This window comes from Prenolepis imparis, unplaced genomic scaffold (assembly GCF_030444845.1).
Source record: "Prenolepis imparis isolate NDT839.2.m4 unplaced genomic scaffold, iyPreImpa1.0 SCAF_2, whole genome shotgun sequence".
NCBI classification, from domain to species: Eukaryota; Metazoa; Arthropoda; class Insecta; order Hymenoptera; family Formicidae; genus Prenolepis; species Prenolepis imparis.
Window position 1 is genome coordinate 19,924,121 of NW_028141160.1, and position 13,642 is coordinate 19,937,762.

Here is a 13,642-nt window from a genome sequence, read left to right on the forward strand (position 1 = left end):
TTAAATATTTTAATAATATTTCTACAAAAAGAAAAATTGTTTGCATATCGACATACAAACAGCGATTAAAAAACCACATTCGTTAAATCTATGACATTCTGTGTATGTCAGATCGTCTAGGCATTTATTTTTTTTTATTTATCGTATTACAATGTTTCGAGGACATTTGCTGTAATTGATATCACCAGAATCAATCGTTTATTTACACACACCGCAGTCTATGCCGTTCTTATTTACGCTTCTTCTTATGCGACCCTCATCATCATCGTTAATCATAATCTTATAGAAGATATATACACTAGATATCGTGTCGATGTACGAAAAACTTTATGAACAAAAAACATCATCGTCTCTTAGGAAAAAAAAAGACGACGCAAAGTTTGGCCTATAAATAAAAAAGAAATGCGTTAATGTGACAACGTAAGCGTTCGTTCTACTCTATCTGACGTAGAAAACCGATTAAACTTTCGGAAGCATTTATCGAAAGAAAGTACAAATGTTTGATATAGCCCATTATATTATAGTATGTAGATAAAATGTTGATAACTTGAAGTCTTTAAGAAAAAACAATATTCAAAAAATATATTAATAATTATTTATATATTAATAATTATTTAATGAGGCATTATAATTATTAACAAAAATTGATATATTTAATGACTTTTATAAACTCGCAACAATTTGCAAGTAAATAATTTTTATATATGAAATTTGAAACGTTTCAAAAATACATATCTCATCACATTATTCGATTAAGAAATTTCTTCACGAGCTTTTGATTTCATTAAAGGGTACTTTCAATGTACAACGAATTATACTGATGATAAAGAAAAAAAAAGAGAGAAAATACGCTCGGCAAAATTGAACTGGCGATATTACCGCGAGATTAATAACTCGCTTCCTTTCGATTTCTTAGGACCGCCAGAAGAAACATATAGCCGGTTGATTGCGATAAGGAAATTTCGGCTTGTAAATCTCATGAAAATCCTCCCGGCGCGATCCCAGCAGCCGGGGAGAAGTCGACGGGAGGGTTGTGGAGAAACGGGGATGGGGCCGGGGCTTCCCCCGGGTATGTTTATCTACCGGGTGTGCCGTCTCTGAATCTAACCGCGTGCAGAGGAGGCGAGGGCTTATCTTTTATCGGAGATTCCCGGAGAGTTCGGAGAGAGTTAGGTTTGGCTAACGGCCAAAATGGTAATGCAACCCCGTCGCCGACGTTGCGCTTGGGCTTTACCGAATCACACATCCCGACATTCACTTTACGCTTTTCTATGCGATTTCCCTTTTGCAACGGCCAAGGCGACGACGCGGCCGGACGCAAAGTAGATAGGAAAGAGTTGAATCCGACGCAGAATCCGTAAACGAATAATGAAGTCCCCGCTGTGCGTGGACAGTTTTATGATGCATTAACTGCGGACGAAGGGATGCTTATTGTTAGAAGTGAAACGAATGATTGTATATGCATAATGCGATGTAGATGGTGTATTAAAGGAAATTGAGAAATTTTGAATAATGCTCCTTAAATCTTAAAAATATTATTTAAATTCTTAGATTATTTTGAAATTTAATCGACATTTTTATATCTTGAAATTGTAATTTACATGTACAATTTTAATTTTAATTTTATAATCTTATATATTATTTATATATTTTAAAATTGAGATATTATATATATATATATATATATATATATATATATATATATAATATGATATATTTTGTTAAAATAATAATTTTTTTTACAACTTTAATTTCAATTAACAATTGAAAATAATAGCATTTTAAAGATCTATTATTCAGCATTAAATACAATATTATGGGGAAAGTTTTTTTATATTATCGAAATAACTACTACTTTTATAACAATTTTTGATATTCGATTATAATATAGCGCGTTAAAATATATATCAATTATGAGATGAGAATAATTAAAATGATATAATGTGCAAGGAATAATAAGAAGGAATGTCATTTAGATTATAATCGAGATTACAAATGTGCACATTTTTTTTTATATGTAAAGAAGAGACAAATTCAAAGGCGGATGAAATCTGCATTCACGTACGTAAGTGCACCTCATATTCACTACGTGAATGACGGTTTCAATTTAATAGAAGCGACGTACCCCGGCATAAACAGAGATGAAATTTTATAGAAGCACAACTTTACCCGCGAGAGCAGCTTTACACAATAATGAAATTCCATTTTTCTCCTCCGCTCTCTCCTTTCCATACCACAAACGGCGCAGCTGCTTGGCATTCTGATCTTATACCTTTCCTTCGATCCGAAATAGAAATACCTGTGAAGTGTTTTGATTGCATCCTCCTCACATTTTGTACGTGATCTACGCGTCAATAATAAATAAGTTTACCATTAAAAACTAGGGTCTTGCTTTATATATACACTCGTCAAAAAAATTATCGCAACACGTAATTAATATCAAAATTTAGCATAAATTCAAATAAGCGTATCTCCGCGAAAAATTGTTGTATTTCAAAAAATTTTTTTTTGTTTTAAAGAGGGTAAAGTCTCTACTTTAAGGAACTTTCGTTCGATTTTATTCTCTCCCCCTTTCTCCATCCCTTTAAAAGGAGAGACGTGTTATTTTTTCAAAAAATTGCATAGTTTGACGAACTCTACGGAGTGTACTAAATTTTTTTCGCAAATATCATCATAACTATCGTAAAATATGGACTTTTCTCTAGAAATTTTAAAAAATATTGAATGTCGTACGATTTTTTTTCGCGAAGTTCCAGCATATTAAAGTTACCTATGCATTTTTGCCTATATATTTAATTACCGCCAACATTAGCATTACCCGATGGGCACTACGGGGAGGTTGCTGGTCGGATTTTGCCCATCGTGTGTGTGTGTGTGTGTTGGGGCAAGGATATATGTGTTCGTATTTAAAATTGTATATTTCTGCCTCGTCTTCGGATGACCTCTTGCAGGCGCTCACGCATATTAATGCAGGCTCTAATTGTGGCTTGCAGAATTTCGAACCATATTCGATGTAGGGCTGCTTCCAATTGCTGGAAATTGGTTGGTAGTCTTTCAAAATCATGCAGCCATCTTCCCATAAAAGGTCATCCGAAGACGAGGCAGAAATATACAATTTTAAATACGAACATATATCCCTGCCCCAACACACACACACACACACACACACACACACACACACGATGAGCAAAATCCGACCAGCAACTTCTTCGTAGTGCCCATCGGATAATGCTAATGTTGGCGGTAATTGAATACATAGGCAAAAATGCATAGGTAACTTTGATATGCTGTAACTTCGCGAAAAAAAATCGTACGGTATTCAATTTTTTTTTTAATTTGTAGAGAAAAGTCCATATTTTACGATAGTTATGATGATATTTGCGAAAAACATTTAGTACACTCCGTAGAATTCGTCAAACTATGCAATTTTTTGAAAAAAAAAAAAAAAAAACACGTCCCTTCTTTTAAAGGGATGGAGAAAGGGGGAGAGAATAAAATCAAAATCGAACGAAAGTTCCTTAAAGTAGAGACTTTACCCTTTAAAACCAAAAAAAAATTTTTGAAATACGACAATTTTTCGCGGAGATACGCTTATTTGAATTTATGCTAAATTTTGATATTAATTACGTGTTGCGATAATTTTTTTGACGAGTATATAATATATATATATATATATATATATATATATACATATATATAATATATATAAAAGCTTTGCTATATTATCAACTCCTGCAAACGTTAACAATGTAATCAATAATGTACCTTCTTTCTTCGAAAGACAAAACGTATTGTACGTTTGTAGTCTTTCTGCGTTCTACGAGCTGATGATTTCTTACCATCTTTGGAGACCATTGAACAGTAATATCGGAAAACAATTTCGTAAGATGTAGATTTACCATCGTAAGGCCTGTGACAAATGTCGATGTACGAAATCACGAGTTGCCCAACGGCCGCTCTTTCGCGTTCGGGAAATAAGCGACTGCGCGCAATAACGGGAAACTGTAGGATAGCTACCAAAGCAAAATGGTGGTAAGAAGAATCTCGTGTTCGTGACTTTAACGTACTTGCGTTGACGTCGAAATGTATGTGAAGCAGTTAAGTTGAAATACGATAAAAACGTACTATAAATCTACGTACCCTCGCCTTCGGTACAAGAAAATCTATCTGATATACGAGTTTCAATGGTATCGGTAACACCAGCCATATCAAAATTGAATGAATTGTTCTTAAATAATTTTTAGATGTATTTGGTGCATTGCTAAGTATCTTTTTGCATAGAAATTCAATATTACTGAAATATGGTAAACTTGATACAGAATGTAGGCAATAATGAATGTAATGTTTACTGATATATGTAAGATAAAAAATTATCTTACCAGAGAGATGGTAAAATAAATATATATGTATTAAATCTGCTCGTCTGCCAAAAAATTGTTGTACATAAGTGCTGCTTTTAAGTATATTTTATTATTTAAATTTTTTTCTACAAAGTAAAATAAATTATACAAGATCATAATCATGTATAACAATATTATCAGAATTTTTCCGCGCATAATTATACAGTAAAATTTTGATAACAAGATCCATGTTTTTAAAATGCTAAAAATATGATTCATTATAATATATGCTTTCTTTGTCCGACAATAAATGTAAAGAAAATAATATAAATTAATATCCTTATTAAGTTCCGAATCAGTATCTTTTCACCAAAGAATTAAACAATTTTCTCTGAGTTTTAATTATAATTATATGCCATGTTCTCTAACGATGTAATAATAACGAGGCGTAGAATGCACATTTAAATTTTATTCGCGAAAACAATACGTGCGTTATAGAGAAAACATTCCATTGCATAATTGCCTCTCGTACCGAATGAGAAAAAGCAGCACGTATATACGAAAGGAAAAGATAAAAAGAGCAGAGAGCGAACAGGGAAGAGAACGGAAATTAAACGGACGACTAAGACTTGCCGCGTGTTCACGCTTATCCCGCCGTGTCGCGGTCAAGGAGGCGACGCCTCAGAGATAAACCATCCCCTTTGAAGAGCCCGTGGGGATCGACAGCATGGGGGAATTTAATTTCGACGATGTATGTTCGCGGAAAGAGCGCGGTCCCCGTGAATAAAACGCGTCGTCTTTCATGATATGTGGAGCCCGTAAAGGGGTGTCGTGCGTCTCAGCGGAAACGGAACTCGAATAGACCGACAATCGATTCCCCAGCTGTGCAAAGTCGCGCGTAGCATATAAAGAGCATAAAGAAAAGAAATGATAGAGAAAGAAAGAGAGAGAAGGGATCTTTTGCGAGGAAGTTTAGATCGAGACACAAGGATGACAAAGAAATTGCAGAAGCATGGTACATGTGTATACGTCCGAAAATACGCAGAGGATTGCAGATACGTATAATTTTCGCGACTTTTATTTAAGGAAAATGTCAGCTGTTTGTAAAACAACTTCGTAACTGATAAGCTAAAAATATTATAAATCTTTCAGACATCTTTTTAACATCTTTTTAATTATCCTTTAGATGACATAATATATATCTGGTGTCCTTATAAATATAAATCTATTTAACGAGATAAGTTCTTTAAAGAAATATAATAATTTATCAAAAATTTTCAATGCTTTAGACAGCTACTGATTAAGCTATCTATTACGTGTTGCCTGAAAGAAATAAGAAGAAATTGATTTATATTGATTACAGATTTTATTCTATCTTTATATATTTTTGTATTTTCTCGACTATCCTATTTATGCAAACACATGCTTGAGAAACAGTTATCTGCTGGCAAATCATATATATTTTAGCAGAGAATTAAAGTTCTAATGTTATCCGGCAACAAGGAAGACCGGTTATGAACACAGAAATGACGGAGCATCGCGAAAATTAAATCATTACTCACGAATTTACTAATCGCTATACAAAAGCGATCGAGTTTGTTGGTCTATCGCTCGGTATAAAAGAAAACTCTTTTTTATGTCTTACACTTCTTTTCACGTTTCTTCGTTTATCCTCGTCTCTTTAGATAACTTATTTTTCGATATTGTATTATTGTTTTGCAGAAAACTGAAAAATATAATAGTCTCTTTTTCAGTGACTACTTTTCCCAAATATATATATAGTGGAATTTCAATAGTCCTAGCAGAGATCGAGTTTTGTATTGAAATTGAGTTCTGCATCAAATTCAAAGATTATTCGTAAAACGAAAGAATATATAAGGTTTGCTAGAGTAAACTCAACAATATATGAAAATTAAAATTTATTCATGTTAACATGAAAAGATAAACGATGCCTTTGATATATTATGACTTTCATTTACGTAAGAGAATCTTAATCTTTAGTTGAATTAATCTTAATTTTGATTAATCTTATTTTCTTCCTGTCTCTCTTTCTTTCTCTCTTTCTCTTAACAACGCAGTACATCAAGATATGGTAATATGAAAACAAAACATTTACAGTGTTGCTTTCTATTCAGACTTTCATGGATATAAAAGCATCTCTCGAGGGATATATAAAGAGATTAAAACGAGAGGCACATAGGAATTCTTATAAGACAAAAGCCATCGTGTTATTACATTATTTGCCTGGAGTTATTACAAGAACTTCTAATAAATCTTCAACGGGATTAACAGTTGTACCGTGACGGGAAGCTCATTATACACGATATTAGTATTTCGCGTTTGCCAGGAACAAGTATCATTTTTGTTCAAAGGATTGAAATGTTTTTCTTATAACGTTCCCGCAATAATCCATCCACAGACCTTTGTTCCTTATTGTCACTCCACCGGAGCTCTTTTATTTCGAATCCCCGAAAGTTTCCACCACGGCCGACCGCACGTAGTCAAGAGGATCGACCATTTCTCTCGGGAGGAGAAAAAGGGGGAGTTTATAAGTAAAAAACGTCGCTCTCTGTCTCTCGTGAGCGATCTCTCCTTCGCTTCCGAACAAACGAACCGTGTCGCAAATCGAAGAGAGAAGGAAGCAGCTTTGTCGCGGCCCCAAAAACAAATCCGTCAGAAGTCCGCGCGACTCGGCCCGGAACGTTACTTTTCGGGATATTTTCATGGCGCATTTCCGCCCGGGAGTACGATGCTTCATCGTGAACGAGCCCGGGAGAACTGCGCGAATTTATGGAAATCTTGGATACATATCGGATAAAAGTGTTTTATAGGACGAGCGAAGACGGTCGCGTTGCCAAACATCCGGCGGATTTAATCCGTTCCTTTTGCATTGGGGAGTATTCGCGAGCGGAAATGTACTCGCGAATAAAATGTACGCCTCGCAATGAGATGGCACAACGGGATTTATGAAGTCGTTTTGCCCCTGCGCGTGATTTTACCCTTTTTATTCTTTTGACACCAACGAATAGGCGAGTGCAGTAATTGAAACGTCACTTTATACCGGGAGCCGATCCGGCTAAAAATATAAGAGCACGATTGCACGTGAACAAGTAATCGTGGTAAGAACTAAATCTTCGATTGAATTTAAAGAAATGTACAATTCCATATTTTCTCCAAATGACAACAAAATAAAACAATTAAAAATTACTTAATAATTTTAATATTTAAAAGTGAATATCTAATTATTATGTTGTAATATTTGTATTTTAATTAATAATTTTAATTATTGGATTTCTGATAAATATTTTTTCTATATATTTATGTATTTATCGTCCTTACAAAAAATATTTATTTGATTAAATGAAACTATTTAAATAAATATCTTCAATAGTCTCCGTATTAAGTTATTTGCTTTTCACATATAGAAATCAATAAATTGACAGTTATTATAATTATAGAAATTAAAATGTAGCGACATTAGTTATGATAATATAATTGTATTATAACACTATGTCTTAAACGAAACGATTATAGAAAATTAGCTAGAAAATGAAATATTTGTGAAAAATTTTTTTTATAAGTATTTGTAATTTATATATATTAATCAAAGAGTTTTTATGAATTATTATAATCATCTGTCGGAAGCCCAGGCGATTGATGCAAAAGTTAAATAAAAATGTGTTAAGCTTGTAACAAACGACGAAGCCAAAGTCTCGATGGCCTTTAAAGCATGTCGATAATAGCACGTATTGTGATCGAGTTTCTCAAAGGACTAGTCTCATATAAAACCCTTTTTCGAGAGAAGTTCATGTTTTTTGTTTAGAACAAACGTGAAATGTTATACACAAAGTTTATCATATAAATATAAAGGACCCCGCACCGGTCATAGGGGGAAAATGTCTTTCTGCGGATTTGGCTAATTTTTGGATATGTTGTAGTTCTCGTCATTCTGAACAAATGTCTCAATGGGCAGAATGATCTAATGAGCCGTTTCCGTGCTACAAGCCCTGAAAGGTCCAGATTTAACATGTAAAAATATAAGTTTTTCGACTGGAAATAAAGAAGGATGGATTTTTCTTCTTCAATTCTTAACTGTACTGATGATAATTATTAAGAGTTGTATAAAGACAACGGATGTTATAAACTATATATATAATATCAATAAATATATATTCAACTTATACATACGCATTTATATGTCCACTTTTATAATTGACATACATTATAAATCCACATAGATTGGACTGTACTACATACATCCGTTGTCTTTATACGACTCTAAACAATAATTGTCATCAATACAGTTAAGAATTGAAGAAAAAAAATCCATCTTTCCTTATTTCGAGTCGAAAAACTTATACTTTTGCATGTTAAATCTGGACCTTTCAGGGCTTGTAGCACGGAAACGGCTCATTAGATCATTCTGCCCATTGAGACATTTGTTCAGAATGACGAGAACTACAACATATCCAAAAATTAGCCAAATCCACAGAAAGACATTTTCCCCCTATGACCGGTGCGGGGTCCTTTGCATTGTATAATAAATTTCTTTAAATTATATATTTTTTAATATTTTCTAATATTTAATATTTTCTAAGTAATGTCTATTTTATATGAAACAGAATGGGGGAGACTTTGTTATTTATTTACAATCTCCTTAATCTTTATTAATGGAAACTTCCTTAATTTTAATTCATAAAGATTATTTATGCTTTCAAGCTTCGGTTTTATTAATCTGTATAAAAATAGTTTATAATTTCAATTTATAATTAAAAAATTGTATTTATAGCTTGATTTGGAAGATTTAAATTCAAATGATTAAGTATATGAAAAACAAAATTATTGCGTAAAATAAAATTAAACATGATTAAGCAGAAAATGTTCGAAGAGATTATGGCTTTGCATTTTCACCGACACAACATTTTCTTTTCCATTACAAATCCTGTAATAAAAGAGTTGTGGCCTTACTAGCCGATCGTTATCTTACCGGAAACTTTACAACGAAGTAGTTCGTAACTTCTGATCAGGTTGCATCTTAAGAAAACAGAGTATATCCGCGGCCCGAAGAAAATCGTTACCTCACCAGCTGCCACTACTGTGTGTGCTCGCAGTCTCTCGTGAAATAAAAAGAGTTTTTGCTCTATAAACATATTTACACAACGTTCTCTTCCTGACTTTGTGTATCGTTGAAAGAGTTGATTCTTTGGATTAACGAATAGAGAAACGCAGTGACTTTTGACAAGGCAAAAATCGCAGCTCACCTTACACGTTCCTTATTAACAGTATTTGTTACAATTACCATACTTGATCCAATAGTGATATAATTTTTACTCGCTATAATTCATAAATTATTACACAATCTGTGGAATATATAAAGAATTTTTTTGACAAGTGTGCTTACAGCTAAAAATTATACTTACGAATTATATAAAAAAAAACTATAAAAAACTGTATACAGAAATTATAAATAAGAAATACGGACATACGATGCGATGTGAAAAGGTAGTAGGCGGATAATACTTATACATCGTAAATTGAAAAGTACCTTCTATCAAGGAAGACCACAAGCTGACTTGTTAATTCTTGACGATCGTTTTATCGAGTCTTACTTAATTCATCGTATCGTCCCCTTCCTTTACTTAGCGTCGCGCGGTTAGAGAGGAGCTTGTCCATGAGATAATTAAACTCCTGGCTTGGCCCAAATGCCCAGCAAGTATTAATGGAATTTATAATGGTCTTTTTGTAAGAGCACTTTAAGCCGGCGAACTGTAAAACTCTTCCCCCTGGTAGCAGGACTCGTTTCTAGATGACGGTGATTTGAAATGCGATAATCACTCTCCTTTGTGTCAATGATAAGGCAGACCGGTAAATTGAAATTTGCTAAAGATAGTTTGTATGTGCAAATTAATATATGATTTTTTTAAAGATGTAAACAAAATAAAATCTAAAATAGAAAAAATATACATAAAGAATATTTATACACATAAGCTATTTTTTTCTATTATAAATAATGTAAAATATGCATTATATATAAAATTATACTAAATTATACTATATGTAAAATAATAGTATTTGCATATTAATTAAAATTGTACTTAAGATATTTATAAGTCAGAAAAATATAAATATTACAAATATATATTTTTTATTTGAAATTTTATGTCATCAATTGAAATAATAATTTCTTTAATTGTATGAGCAGTAAAATATTTAAATTATTATTTTATTTTACAACCATTATTATTATAAATTTGTAAAAGTCTTTTTATGCATTTGTTTTATGTCTCTCAAATCCTTTTTATTAAATATTAGCTGTGTTTGTAAATAGTACTATTGAATAAAAATAATTTATTTTCTTTATAATAAATTTTTTAAATAAAAATGTATATTTATTATATTATTTTACTAATATTTAGAATTAGATTATATAAATGTATATTTCAAATATGTCCATCATGGATTTTTCATTATTTTTATTTATATATTTTTTATTATTTGTAGAAATTAAAAATCTCTCTTTTTACATTATATAACGTTTATAATCAAATTTATATGTATAACGTACAAAATCATTTTTCTTAAAAATTCTGTACAACCAATGAGAGAAATTTATTCTGTGGTTTCTAGTTGTCTTTTCATGAGGAAGCACTTCCTCGCTGGTTGTGCATACCATGATTTACCGAATACCCTACATAGGGTCATGTTTAGATTTATAGTCGTGCTGAACTCGCCGGATTCCCTTTGACGATAACGACTTTCGACCGTCCGGATTTCTTGCCTAACTCGAGATTCGACGCGCAGCGGTTTTGTTTCGTACGGGCGCGACGCGAACGAGACGTCGCCGGAATACTCTTATTCCTGTCCAGTGTTCCGAGATGAATTGGATTTTTACCGCCGCGAAGTAGTCTAAGGAAATAAGGGGTGGCGGTGGCCTATGCGGATTCGAGAGAAAGAGAGAATAAGCTGCGCCGTTTAGAATCGAATAACAACGCGTGGGAGAGCCTTACCCGTCGGAATAATAAGGACTTTATTCCCACGAGATCGAGAAAATCGATCGCACCCTATCACGTCCATCTCGCATTATTGCCACCGGCTGTTTCCGACAACTCGTCCCCATTCCTCTTACGTGACGAGACCTGAATATGACTATACGCTTGACAGAACGCCATGTCTCCGTGTCTTCAGGGCCGAATTAAAGATCATGTAAACAAAAAATATTCTTATCGACGAATATATGCGTCATGTCTGCGTATTACAGAGCTCCACAAGTCTATTACGTGACAAAAAATTGATTGCGTAAATTTTAATTCAAATTCATTATACATATTTTACAATGATATTTTTTAAAATATTCATCAAATTTTGTGCCTTTGTCATAATTTGTTTTTTCATAATTTAATTTAGTTGCTTTTAATTTTTAGTAAAATTTGCAGCAATATTTAAAATAAAATATTTTATGACAAAGGATAATTATAATTAATATATAGAATATAATTAATAATAGGTATTTAGATTGTTCTCTTAAAAAGTGCGTGGAGAAATAAAAATTGACATTTTTCTTTCTCGTGTTTAAGCCTCAGATTTATATTTTTCATTTTCTTCAGCTTTCGGTTTGTATTACTTTTTATTCTATGGTAACGTTATTTTAAATATAAATAAATAAGTTTCAAAAAATAGATATAAAAACAAAGGGATTTTTTTCTACTATAGTTCCAAAATTGCTGTCAATTCAAATGCTTCGTCGCCCTGAGCGATTTCCACTGACATTGCTTTTGACCCTTTTTGAGTTTGCAAAACCCGAACAACGCGAACCAGCCCTGTAGATTAGCTAGTGTTCGCAAGACGGCGTCAAGGTATTGAGGGAATCGGAAGGGAAGGAAGAGTGACTATGTGGTGACCGGAATAACACACACTGATAAAATTACCCTCTTCGCAAAACCGGAGAGAAGAAATAGTTTCGGAAATTGTCTGTGTCTCTCTGCGGCGGGCGAAGGAGCGCAATTTCATTTATCACTTGCACGAACGAATCAAAGGCAGCGTTTTCGTAACCACGATCGTATAAGCGCGTGCGATAGTGAATTGTGTACAAAAAATAGATAAATAAATAAGAAAATGGAGAGGAACAAGATAGAACTTGATGCAGAGAGATTTGTATTATCATTCACATAAATGAAATCATTGAGACTGCATGCGCTCTACACATTTTGTTGTTCATATATCATTTCTGACACTTTTCTTCCTCTCATATAATCAATCATGGTAATATACGGGGCTCGAGTGCATTCGCAGTGAGTTATTCTAGGATGAATTTTCGCACGAAATTACACAGTTGATAGAATCGCACGGCAAAAATATTAAATATTAAAAAATTGCGCAATGTATGTACAGTATTTATATTAATTATATCCGCGGTGCTTATTTTTATATTAATATGTGTATAAGTTGTACATGCAATTATATAAATGCAAACAAGACTATTTTGTTTTTTTAGAAATAAATAGTTTATATAGACATTTTTTAAAATAAACTAAAGTATTATCAAATTTATTAGGTAACTTATCTTTCTTATACAATAATAGCAATTAATCATTATTAATATAAAAATTAAATTAACTTTTTATTATAATTATTACCGAGAATGGCTCGATTCAAACTCTATTGTATGTAAAATAATCAATTAAACAACATTCCCGAAAGAATTGATAAACAAATGTCGATTTATCTTAGACATCCGTATAGAGTTGTTTTATACATTTATGTGCTCGAAGACTTGCCTTTGAGACTCGATGGTGTATGCACCGGGTTAATTTTCAATCGCATTTCTGATGTGCCATGAAAAATTAATGCGTTGTCTGACGCCAGACGCAGCTATAAGTCGCGTGATAGCTTCCTCGACATTTAAGCTCGGTTCATCCTCCGAGGAACGATGCTTTCTTTCTCTGTGCAGCATCTCACCCAACTCAAAGAGAGGCATCTTAATTTCATCCTTTTAATCGCGAAGCTTTAGTCGAACGAGAGGCCAAAATTACGTCTTACAGATATGCTCACTCTACACATAAAGTCATCGTTATTTCATTAACGATTATTTAGACTTGATATACTCTACAATTAATAATTTAAAAAAAATTATTTCTGAGATATAGCATCACATCGATTGTTAGCATTGCTTGTGAATTTAACAGCGCATATATGTATCGATGTTGTCAAATATTTCAAATATTTATACTAAAATTATTGAGATTAATCTATAAACGGAGCCATAATATTTTTGCATCTGTAATTTTGTTAGATTTTTAAAATTA